This window comes from Pseudophryne corroboree, chromosome 5 (genome assembly GCF_028390025.1).
Source record: "Pseudophryne corroboree isolate aPseCor3 chromosome 5, aPseCor3.hap2, whole genome shotgun sequence".
Lineage (NCBI taxonomy): Eukaryota > Metazoa > Chordata > Amphibia > Anura > Myobatrachidae > Pseudophryne > Pseudophryne corroboree.
In genome coordinates, this window is record NC_086448.1 from 422,087,796 (window position 1) to 422,101,194 (window position 13,399).

At 47.6% G+C, this 13,399-nt stretch overlaps 1 long non-coding RNA gene across 1 annotated transcript; it reads right to left on the minus strand.

Moving 5' to 3' along the window:
* Positions 1–2,475: 2,475 nt before the first annotated feature.
* On the minus strand, positions 2,476–4,963 carry LOC134929086 (uncharacterized). Its single transcript, XR_010178269.1, has 3 exons — positions 4,847–4,963; positions 4,088–4,222; positions 2,476–2,733 (listed from the first exon to the last, which is right to left on the minus strand). It is a non-coding gene; the product is annotated as an uncharacterized LOC134929086 (long non-coding RNA).
* Between the last annotated feature and the right edge of the window lie 8,436 nt (positions 4,964–13,399).

Below are 13,399 nucleotides of genomic sequence, written 5' to 3' on the forward strand. Positions count from 1 at the left end.
GATAAGTGACAGAAGATGATTGGGTGGTTTGGACATCCGCACTTTATCTCTCTCCAAGGCTTGATACATCTCTCCAAGAGTGCTGTATATAAAATATATGTCTGGCTGCTTTACAGCAGGCCAGGAGCACCAGCAGGACAATAGAGTAACAGTCATATCAGTAATAATTTGCGGACCCTGTGAAATTAGCATTCAGTAAAGACGGGAGACTCAGTCAATGAATACATAAAACATTTTTTAGTTTATGTTAAAATATAAAAAGTTTATTAAGTGGAATATTTAATAAATAATATTTGCGAGACATCTCCAAAAACAGTCAGTTTTGGGGGCTGCCCACAAATATTAACCAGCCCCTGAATGTATGTATTGGGGACTGCAATGGATATTTGAGATATCTATTGCATTCCTCCTATTTTGAACACAAAAGCAGCCACCAAAAGTTTCTACGGCAGATGGTAAACTGTGAAACTCACCAAGCTCCAGAATGCAAAGCATTTCTGAGCTTGGCCCGGCAGCTAATGCCATTTCTAAATGGCTTTTGTAGCCTGTGGGCCACATTATGCAATAAATCCCAGGAGAAAGATCCTTGGGATCCCTCTGCATTACTGTCTGCTCTCACATACGCAGTCTGACGATTGCACATGTGAACTAGCGCAGCCGGGGTCTAAACCCAGAAGTAAAGTGATCGCAATAGCAATTATTTTACTTCTTATACATTGCAGGGACGGGCATGAGATTGGTACTCATTATGGCATAAAAGCTACACCTCTGGACTCACAAAGAGTCATCCTTCAGCACTCAGGAGAGGAAAACCCCCTTGGGGGGAAACCTCTGGGGAACCATGGCCTCAGGATCACCCTTCCCTCTGGGCATTAAGAGGTGTACTAATAGAGGGGTCAGTATGCTAACCCAGCGCATGGGATCCCGGTGGTTGTCATATCGATGCCGGGATCCCAGTACAAAAAAGGCAGACAGAGTGAGTAAAGGGTGTTCTCCCCTCTACCCACCCCCCTAACCCTGCTTGACCGCAATCTAAACCTAACCCTCCCTTCCCCGCAGCCTAACCACTCCCGTGGTGCCTAACTCCCCCTACCCACAGCCTAACCCTCACTTCCCCCCACCCGCAGCCTAACCCTGTCCTACCCCCACCCACAGCCTAATCCTAACCCCCCACCTGATGCCTAAACCTAACCCCCGCCTGATGCCTAAACCTAACCCTCCCATCCCCACAGCCTAACAACCCCCGGGGGTGCCTAATCCTAACCAACCCTACCCGCTGCCTAACCCTAACCACCCCCTACCCAAAGCCTAAACCTAAACCCCCGCCTGATGCCTAAACCTAATCTCCCCACATGATGCCTAAACCTAACCCTCCCTCCTCCACAGCCTAACCACCCCTGGGGTCATTAACCCTAACCCACCCTACCTACAGCCTAACCCTATCCTCCCCTCACCCGCAGCCTAACCCTAACCACTCCACCTGATGCCTAACCCTCTCCCTCTCCCCACCCCCCTAACCCTGCCTGTCCGCAGTCTAACCCTAACCTCCCCCCTTTGTGCCTAACCCTCCCGCAGAGGTGCCTAATCCTAACCTCTGTCCCTGCTAACTAAACCTAACCCTCCCTCTCCCGCAGCCTAACCACCCCCCTCCGTCCCTGCTGCCTAAACTTAACCTTCCCTTTCCCGCTGCCTAACCACCCCCCCTCCATCCCTGCTGCCTAAACCTAACCCTCCCTCACTCCTAGCCTAACCACTCCCAGGGGTGCCTATCCCTAACCCACCCTACCCACGGCCTAACACTAACCTCCCCCCTCATGCAGCCTAAACTTAACCCCCCACCTGATGCCTAAACCTAACCCTCCCTTCCCCACAGCCTAACCACCCCCAGGGGTTCCTAACCCTAACCTAACCTACCCGCAGCCTAACCCTAACCTCCCCCCATCCAAAGCCTATACTTAACCCCCCACCTGATGCCTAAACCTAACCCTCCCTCCCCCACAGCCTAACCACCCGCAGGGGTGCCGAACCCTAAGCCAACCTACCCGCAGCCTAACCCTAACCTCCCCCCACCCAAAGCCTATACTTATCCCCCCACCTGATGCCTAAACCTAACCACCCGCCTAAACCTAACCCTCCCTCCCCGCAGCCTAACCACCCCCAGGGGTGCCTAACCCTAAGCTTACCCCACCTGCAGCCTAAACTTAACCCTCCCACCTAATGCCTACACCTAACCCTCCCGCCTGATGCCTAAACCTAACCTTCCCTCCCACGCAGCCTATCCTCCCCCCGGGGGTGCCTAACCCACCCTATCCACAGCCTAACCCTAACCTCCACTCACCTGCAGCCTAACCCTAACCTCCACCCACCTGCAGCCTAACCCTAACCCCCACCTGACGCCTAAACCTAACCCCCCACCTGATGCCTAAACATAACCCTCCCTCCCCTGCAGCCTAACCAACCCTCCTCCCCCCGTGCCTGATGCCTAAACCTAACCCCCCTTGCCCAGCCCTAAACCTATGATCGTGGGGATACGGGCGTCGGTATCCTTGCCCATTTGGAGTTCCAACGTCGGGATTCTGAAAAGTGTCAGGATCCCAGTGTCAGTATTCTGACTGCTGTAAACCCAACAGCCGGCATCTTTACCGCATCTCCTAATAGGTAATGCATATGTTCCAACATTTGGAGCATGTGTCCGCAGCTCTCCTCCCAGGGCAGCTATTCAGGGATCACCCACTGCGTGTAGACGAAGAGGAAGAGATGAAAAATCATTGTTAGTGGATGAACAAGCAGAGAGACAAACTGCAAACAGTGGTGTGGTTGTGTAGAGAGAAAAATCTCTCTATGTAAATATGTTACTCTAACTACTGAGGACACGGAAAGTACCTAAAATAAGGACAATTATCCCAAAGGGCCCATTGTTTTTATACAATACACACATTGGGGGGATAAGTTCTCTCTTATAGTAATTAGTGGGTACCTTCAGAAAAGAAATTTGACCAGTAAATAATAAAAGCTATAAATTGCTAACATTTAGGGGTCAATCCAATTAGGTACAAGTTACCATTGCTGCGACGATTCAACAGCATCCAAACTCACACCCTTCGTGGCCAGATTCAGCCTATGGGGCTACCGGAAAGTGCGGCTGTTGTAAGACAAACTCGCACCTAATTAAACTGACCCCTTAGTTGTTAAATGTGATAAAATAGTAAATTATAATGGTGTAATTGTGGCCTGATTCAGCTGTGGTTGTTGAAGCGATCGCTGCTGCAATCTTGCCGTTCACAATTGCATCGTGAGTCTGAGCAGTCGTAGGCTGAGCAAGTCTGCTAGACACAGGGGGCTCTCCAGCAGCAACACAGGTCGCAATGGGTAATTTATGCACGCACATGGAACTGCGTGTGAACGGACCTGACATGCCTGTATACAGTTAGCCACTCCCGTTACCACCTCAAACGCTGACTTCCTGTCAATCACTTTGCGATGGGATATACTGTAAATATACACCAATTCAATATCTCCCCTGATCTGTATTGTTCTTCCCCCGATCTGTATGTTCTGTATGGGATCCGGTCTCTAGGTCGACAGTAACTAAGTTGACACTATCTAGGTCGACCACTATTGGTCGACAGTAACTAGGTCGACAGGGTTTCTAGGTCGACACCTTTTGACCTGATGACCTAGACCATGTCGACCTAAAGACCCTGTCGACCTAGAGACCCTGTCGACCTAGTTACTGTCGACCAATAGTGGTCGACCTAGACACTGTCGACATAGTTACTATCTACCTTCCATACCACACCAGTTCTGTATCATGCTCTCCCCACCCTTCCTGTTTTTCTGTATTACAGTATGTACTACATCTTGCAACCCCCAAAAGTGTATGTCCTTCCTATATATGTCTTATAGAGTACGCCACAATTGCTATGTTTTTGTATTGTGCCCCCACACCATCTGTATGTGCTATACCAAGTTGCCCCCTTCTGCATGTTTTGTATTGTCTGCTCTCCCCCACCATAGACCCTATGTTTTGTACTGTGCTCTCAATACCCCCCACCACACACACAATTACACAAGTATGTTAACTTACCTCCTGCATGCTATTCTCCAGTCACTAATTCCTCTGCGATCCCTCCCGTCGTCTTCAACTGACACTTTGCAGATCTCTTTGCCGGTCACCCGACACTCTGCAAATCTCTTTGCCAGAATTTTGCCAAATGATGATCTAAATAACCAGAATATCCTGGTCAAACATGCTATGTGTATAATTATACTACTACATTTTGTTATGTACTTTCATTTTTATTCATTTGCAATTTATCTATGTTATTGACTTTTTATCCAAAACCCAAGATTCTTTCTCATAGAGACCCAAGTTATTTGCTCCAGGTTTTATCTTCCCTAGTGCTAGGACCATGTTAGTATCATACATTGGGCCTAATTCAGACCTGATCGCAGCAGCAAATTTGTTCTCTAATGGACAGAACCATGGGGGTATTTCCAAGTTGATCACAGCAGGAATTTTTTTAGCATTTGGGCAAAACCATGTGCACTGCAAGGGGGGCAGATATAACATTTGCAGAAAGAGTTAGATTTGGGTAGGTTATAGTGTTTCTGTGTAGGGTAAATACTGGCTGCTTTATTGTTACACTGCAAATTAGATTGCAGATTGAACACACCACACCCAAATCTAACTCTCTCTGCACATGTTAAATCTGCCTCCCCTGCAGTGCACATGGTTTTGCCCAACTGCTAAAAAATTTCCTGCTGCGATCAACTTGGAATTACCCCCCATGTGCACTGCTGGTGGGGCAGATGTAACATGTGCAGAGAGAGTATGGTAACTTACCTCCTGCTTGTTAAACTCCAGTCGTTGCTACCTCTGCGACCCCTCCCATCGTCTTCAACTGACACTTTGCAGATCTCTTTGCCGGTCACCCGACACTCTGCAAATCTTTTTGCCAGATGATCTAAAAAAACACAAAACACTATCATTAAGCATAGTACTAGTTTAAGTACAATAAAATGTCCATGAGTCAACCAGTTTCCCAATTTTCCTTAAACCAAACAAGATACTTTCAAAGTTATCAATATCTCATTTATCTATTTTATTAACTTTTTCATCCCAAAGCCACGATCCTGCCTCATGAAGACCCAGGTTATCTGCATCCCCTGTATGTGTGCTTATCCTCCATACTGCCCTCTTTATTCCTGTAATGCTACATTTTTATTCCTAAATATGTTGTTACTTCCTGTGCTTCTCCTATTTATGTGTCCTTGTACCTGTATTCCCTGTTCTGTCTATCTTGTCTTGCCTTTCAGCTGACTATACAGCACTCTGTCTTCCTTACCCCCCTCCATCATACCCTGCTATGTAGGACTCACCTCCTCCTACCTGTCTTCCTGCATGGAAACTGGAAACGTCAGCAGCTGTAGATAGAATGTTACAGGAAGAAGCATTGTGATGTCATGGGCTAGTGATGTCACAGGCTAGGTGTGATGTCACAGTAACCAGCAGCAAAGCTACAGCGTTACAGCTATCTTACATATACATTTTCTACATCAATTACAACTGGATATACATGAGTTTCTAGTTTAAATAAAATGAGACTAGTGTAGAAAATGAAGTACAGTATAAGGTAATGTTGTACAGAGTGCCTCAATATATAGGTAAAGGGAAAACATAAGTGACAGGAATTTCTAGACTAGATCACCGCTTATATTTTATAAGGAAATGAAGCTCTTTATCTAAGAGGCTGAATTAATCATTTTCCGTTGTGTGTGTATGTGTGTGTGTGTGTGTGTGTGTGTGTATGTATGTATATATATATATATATATATATATATAGACTGAGAGAGATAGCTATACTAACTATACTATCCCATTAAACCAGGAAACTCACAAATTATACAGTTTCTGTGGCTGGCTGACCTCAAGTCTGCATTTCACCTGGTTTAATCAGGCACAGATCCTGTGTAACCCATAAACGTAAACAGAGGAGAAGAATTAAGAGTTGTCTTTTTTGTGGCGCACTAGAAATGTATTATTCAATACCAGTGTATATAAAACTGTAAGGCGGGCCCGCAAGGTGACATTCACAGGGAATAGGTAATGACATCCACTCGACTTGTTCACACCCGCTGGACATATTGGAAAGAGGTTGAGTGGACAGTGAGCATGGCTGTGCCCTGTGGCACCATGTGGCACCATTGTACCGACAGTCGGACTGCTGAGAGCGGAACCTGGAGGGTACATAACTTTTTGGTTTTCATTTCATCTCATGACACTCCACCCAAAGCTACTCTTCTGGTTATCCTGTCAACTAGGACAACAATGAGGGTGACTCCATAACATTTCTTCCATTGTTTTTCCATGTCACAGAAACATTGCATGTGTGTTACAGGTGACCATCCTAATCATCTCTCCTTCACTTCACAGTAATGTCATAGTTAGTGATACATTATTTGGAACAAGCATCAAAAGGAAATTTAGATATAAGAGTCTGGCCGGCATATCACTTATTGCATGATGACCTTGTGCCTGCGCTGTACTCTATGTAGACGGAGCATTTGGTTTTGCTAATGACTTACATAGACTCCATAAGAGGGCATGCCGACATAGCATATTGTTGAATGTTAACATGTATGATCTTAAACTCCATCTATAAATGTTCTGTTGAGAGACTTCCAGTATGCTCAGAATATTGCTATGGGAGGAGGATGATAAATTAGAATGATAGTTTGTTAGTTTACGTTGATTGGAGATCTAGTATATAGGCATATCTTGCTTCCCTGATGCACTTTGTGTTGTGGCCGCACCCCTTTTTGGTCCCCCAAGGGACTCTGCTCTTCCCTTTATACAACTCTCAGTCTGTGGCTTCCTGCTGCCTCCATTCCCCTCCTCACATCATGTCACTGGCCCTGTCACATGCAGCCCTGTCATCACTGAGATATCATGCATGTCCTGATATAGTGTGTGCTGCTGGCCCAACCCTAAGGGTGCTAGTGGTGTGTTACCCCCACAGTGTTTGTTCCCAGAGTGTAACTCATATGTGTAGCAAGTTTGGTGTAAAATGCTCCAGGCATTCCAGAGTTATGCTGACTGCTGAAAAACTCTGTGCTGCTGCCTCACCCCTAGGGGTGCTAGGGGTGTCTTACCCCCACAGTGTTTGTTCCCAGCTTGCAAGTCATATGTGAACCAAGTTTGTTGTAAATTGGTCCAGGCATTCAGGAGTTATGCTGTCTCCTGACATACTCTGTGCTGCTGTCCCACCCCTAGGGGTACAGTGTAAAATGGTGGTATCGGATTGCGCCAATCTTTAACGGTAAATGGAGATATATGTCGTCAACTTCTTACTAAGACTGGTTCATCTATCTTCACCAGTGTGTGTGCTCATCAAAGAAGAATGTTCATATGAAAGAGAAACAAAAGGGAAGTCCCAATGTGTAGTAAAGTCTTGATAATAAAAGTCAAAGGGTCAAGGAAATAATACGAGAGATCTTCAAATCCTCCACATATATAGTGATGGAAAGGTGTAATGGGATCACCCAATCTGTGTAGGGGTCAAAGAAGGTGATGCTCACTTCAAACCTTACTTTCAAAAAGTCTGGTCCATGCTGTCACGATCCGGGTATCTGGACGCCATTTCTTACCCATCAGATGCCTCCTAAGGCTGGCTCAGCGTTCCAGGACCGGATCCCATCTGTTATCCTGATGTGTACATTCCTGTATCCTCTCCTGTCACTCTGGGACGCTGTCACAGTAAACGCCATATTACACCTGGCATGGCGTCTCCCGCGGCCTCCGCCGCCGTCCCTGAACTTCTGCATGCAGAGTGTCTGAGTGGCGATTACGTCAGCCGCGGCCTCCGCTGTGTCCGCGTGGTTGGATGTGCATCTGTCAGCCTGGCGCCTCCTGTCTCCGGTGGCCGGCGCCGCCATTACTGTTTTCATTACCACATGGATTACAAACCAAACTTCCCTCCAAGTGTCTGCATGGGCGCAGCCATCTTGGATTCTGTCAGCTGATCATTTCCACCAATCTGTTCTCAGTATTGATAATCTTCATAATTGCCTAGCCAATCCCTTCCTTGCTGCAGGTATAAATACACTGTGCCTGAGCAAGGAAGGCGTCAGTGCTTTGGTTGTCAAACCTAGTTCCTGTTTGTCTCTCTCCTGTGATTGTCTTCCAGGTTCCAGCTCCTGTCTCAAGACTTCCACCATAGAGACCCGCACCAGCATTCCACCTGCGGTGTAGCCTGACTCTCCAATCCATTGTGGTTCATCTGTTTCCAGCTACAACATTACCTGCTTCCAGCTCAGCTTCCAGCAGAGTACAGCTTCCCTTAAAGGGCCGGTGTCCTTTCTACACTTTACCACTCTCCACCGGTATTATTATTTCTCCGCTCTCAAGTTCTACATTTCAGTTCATATTTCATCGCTCCCAAGTTCATTTATTATTTAACTGGTTCCAGCCAGTATCCACTCCGTGCTAACAACAGTCTGGTTCCAGCCAGTATCCACAGCAGCTGTTTTATCTTCAGCAACCCAGCTTTTCCTGGAACACCAGCTGGCACAATCCTGGGTTATCTCCATTGCTACAGTCGGGCCTGGTAAGGACTTTCCATCTAGAAGATCATAAGAACTATCTCACACTACCAGTGCCCTGTGGCTCCTGCCATCCTGTAGTACCCAGGAACTGTATTTATACTTTGCTGACTTTTACGTTTTCTTTTACTGCTGCTGTGTTGCGGAGTTGTCATAATAAACATCATTGACTTTTATCCAAGTTGTCGTGGTCACGCCTTCGGGCAGTTATTATTCATGTTACTTACATGTCCAGGGGTCTGATACAACCTCCCAGGTTCCGGTACATCTCAGCCCCTACAACTGAGGCTGCCTCCCGTCAGCTCAGGCCCTCAGTTGTGACAGTAAGCACTGACCTAATGAATCCAGCCGGAGACCAGGATCAAGCGGCCAGGCCGATGCAAGAACTGGCAGCCCGGCTAGAACATCAGGAGGCTGCACAGGGCCACATCATCCGCTGTCTCCAGGATCTCTCTACTCGGCTGGATGGGATTCAGACAACTCTCCGTGGATCAGGCGCGTCTGGTGCGTCAACCACAGTGACTCCAGCTATAACCCCACCCACCTTACCCATTTCTGCTCCACGTCTTCATCTTCCAACGCCAGCAAAATTTGACGGATCTCCAAGATTCTGCAGGGGATTTCTCAACCAGTGTGAGATTCAGTTTGAGCTACAACCTGGCAATTTTCCCAGTGACCGTACAAAAATTGCCTACATTATTTCTCTTCTCAGTGGCTCAGCCCTTGATTGGGCATCACCGTTATGGGAGAGGTCCGACACCCTGCTATCTTCCTACACTGCCTTCGTGTCAACATTCAGGCGCATCTTCGACGAGCCAGGCCGGGTAACCTCAGCTTCATCCGAGATTCTCCGTTTACGCCAGGGGTCACGTACTGTAGGACAATATCTGATACAGTTCCAGATCCTGGCATCCGAACTGGCATGGAACGATGAGGCCCTGTATGCTGCATTCTGGCATGGCTTATCTGAGCGTATTAAAGATGAGTTAGCTACCAGAGACTTACCTTCTAAGTTAGATGAGCTAATCTCACTCTGCACGAAAGTTGATTTACGTTTCAGAGAGAGAGCAACTGAGCGTGGAAGATCATCTGCTCCAAAATCTTCTGCTCCTCCTCCTCGTCAACTGTCACCATCCAAAGATGAGCCCATGCAACTTGGCCGTTCCCGTTTAACTCCTGCTGAGCGCCGAAGACGTCTCTCTGAGTCTCTTTGCCTTTACTGTGCAGCTCCGTCTCACACCATCAATGCCTGTCCCGAACGTCCGGGAAAACTCCAAACCCTAGCTCGCCCAGGAGAGGGCCGGCTAGGAATAATGATCTCCTCTCCATCTCCTCATGATTGTAATCTCCCAGTGTCGCTCCAAATTGCTCAACGTTATCGGAACGTCATTGCCCTCCTTGATTCCGGAGCAGCTGGGAACTTTATTACCGAAGCCTATGTTAAACGGTGGTCCCTACCCACCGAGAGACTTCCTTCGTCCATCTCCTTAACTGCCGTGGATGTCAGTAAAATTTTTGATACAGTTATTGCTCTAAGGACTCTACCAGTTCGTCTGAGAGTGGGAGTTCTTCATTCCGAACTTATTTCACTTTTAGTGATTCCAAGAGCCACACATCCTGTGGTCCTGGGCCTTCCATGGCTCCGTCTTCACAATCCTACAATTGATTGGACGACTACGCAAATCCTGGCATGGGGTTCCTCCTGTGCTGAGACATGTTTGTTTAAAGTATTGCCTGTCTGTTCTTCCTCCCCCAGGTCGTCTGATGTTCCACCTCCTCCATATCAAGATTTCACGGATGTGCTCAGTAAAGCTTCTGCTGATATCCTTCCTCCTCATAGAGAATGGGACTGTCCGATTGATCTCGTTCCAGGGAAGGTTCCACCTCGAGGCCGAACTTATCCGTTGTCTCTGCCTGAGACGCATTCTATGGAGGAATATATTAAAGAGAACCTAGCAAAGGGGTTCATTCGACCTTCTTCTTCTCCAGCCGGCGCAGGCTTCTTTTTTGTAAAAAAGAAAGATGGTGGTCTGCGGCCGTGCATCGACTACAGAGGTTTGAACGACATTACCATCAAGAACCGTTATCCTTTACCCCTGATTACTGAGCTCTTTGACAGAGTTAGCGGAGCTACCATCTTTACAAAGCTGGACTTGCGAGGTGCATACAATCTCATCCGGATCCGTGAGGGTGACGAGTGGAAGACCGCCTTTAACACCCGTGACGGACATTATGAGTACCTCGTCATGCCCTTCGGATTGAGCAATGCTCCAGCTGTCTTCCAGCATTTTGTCAATGAGATCTTCAGAGACATTCTATACCGTCATGTCGTGGTCTATCTAGACGATATCCTCATTTTTGCCAACGATTTAGAGGAACATCGTTTTTGGGTTAAAGAGGTTCTGTCCCGTCTCCGTGTCAATCATCTCTATTGCAAATTAGAAAAATGCGTCTTTGAAGTCAAGTCCATTCCGTTTCTAGGGTACATTGTGTCCGGTTCCGGACTAGAGATGGATCCTGAGAAACTACAAGCAATCCAAAATTGGCCGGTACCCTTAACCCTCAAAGGGGTCCAGAGGTTCTTAGGGTTCGCCAACTATTACCGAAAGTTTATACGAGACTTTTCCACCATTGTGGCGCCTATTACTGCTTTCACTAAGAAGGGTGCTAACCCGTCCAAGTGGTCTGAAGAAGCCATGCAAGCATTTCATCTTTTAAAACAAAGGTTCATCTCTGCGCCTGTTCTGAAACAGCCTGACATCGACTCTCCTTTCATCTTAGAGGTGGATGCCTCCTCCGTTGGAGTAGGAGCGGTGTTATCTCAGAGGGCTAAAGATGGCCATTTACACCCTTGCAGTTTCTTCTCCCGGAAGTTCTCCCCAGCTGAGCGCAACTATGCCATTGGCGACCAGGAGTTGCTAGCCATCAAGCTCGCTCTAGAAGAGTGGAGGTATCTGTTGGAGGGAGCTTCTCATTCAATCACCATACTTACAGACCACAAGAACCTTTTATACCTGAAGGGCGCACAATGTCTCAACCCTCGTCAGGCCAGATGGGCACTTTTCTTTTCCAGGTTCGACTTTAAACTCCAGTTCTGTCCGGGCTCTCAGAATCGCAAGGCCGATGCCCTTTCCCGCTCATGGGAGCAAGAAAATGAGTCAGAGTCTTCAGACAAGCATCCTATTATAAATCCGTTGGCATTCTCCACGGCAGGGATGGACTCTACGCCCCCATCAGGGAAAAGTTTTGTGAAGCCGATGCTAAGGAAGAAGCTCATGCATTGGGCCCATGCTTCCCGTTTTGCCGGACATACAGGTATCCAAAAAACCCTGGAGTTTATCTCTAGGTCCTATTGGTGGCCAACTCTGAAAAAGGACGTCTTGGAGTTTATTGCATCTTGCCCAAAGTGTGCCCAACACAAAGTATCCCGCCAGTCGCCTGCGGGGCAACTGGTTCCACTATCCGTTCCCCGTCGACCATGGACCCACTTGTCGATGGATTTCATTACAGACTTACCCATGTGCAACAAGTTCAATACCATCTGGGTGGTAGTTGACCGGTTCACCAAGATGGCACACTTCATTCCTCTCACCGGTCTTCCGTCAGCTTCCAAGTTGGCTCAATTATTCATACAAGAGATCTTCCGACTCCACGGTCTTCCTGAAGAAATTATCTCAGATCGAGGAGTTCAATTCACAGCCAAATTCTGGCGAAGTTTATGTCAAGTCCTCCAAGTCAAGCTAAAGTTTTCCACGGCTTACCATCCTCAGACCAATGGTCAAACCGAGAGGGTGAATCAGGACTTGGAGGCCTTCCTCCGCATCTATGTGTCCTCCTCTCAAGATGACTGGGTTCAATTACTTCCCTGGGCCGAGTTCTGTCATAACAACCAGTATCATTCTTCATCTGCTTCAACACCATTCTTCACTAACTTTGGATTCCACCCTAAAGTCCCTGAGTTCCAACCGCTTCCAGCAACTTCTGTTCCCGCAGTGGATATCACCTTGCATCAGTTTGCCAATATCTGGAAGAGCGTACGATCAGCTCTGCTCAAGGCATCGTTCAGGTACAAGAAGTTTGCGGATAAGAAGCGTCGAGCAGTTCCTGCTCTCAAGGTGGGTGATCGGGTATGGTTATCCACGAAGAATTTGAGGTTAAGAGTTCCCAGTATGAAGTTTGCACCTCGCTATATCGGTCCTTTCAAGATTGAACAAGTCATCAATCCTGTTGCTTACAGACTCCAGTTGCCTCCCTTCTTAAAAATACCCAGGACATTCCATGTTTCCCTGTTGAAACCGCTGATCTTGAATCGGTTTCATTCCTCACTTCCTCCAACTCCGAAAGTCCAAACTCAACGAGGCGTTGAGTATGAAGTGGCCAAGATCCTGGACTCACGTCACCGTTACGGTCAACTACAATATCTTATTGACTGGAAGGGTTATGGTCCTGAGGAACGTTCATGGACCAATGCTTCTGATGTCCATGCTCCTGCCTTGGTCCGGAGATTCCATTCCAAGTTTCCTCAAAAGCCAAAGAAGTGTCCTGGGGCCACTCCTAAAGGGGGGGGGGTGCTGTCACGATCCGGGTATCTGGACGCCATTTCTTACCCATCAGATGCCTCCTAAGGCTGGCTCAGCGTTCCAGGACCGGATCCCATCTGTTATCCTGATGTGTACATTCCTGTATCCTCTCCTGTCACTCTGGGACGCTGTCACAGTAAACGCCATATTACACCTGGCATGGCGTCTCCCGCGGCCTCCGCCGCCGTCCCTGAACTTCTGCATGCAGAGTGTCT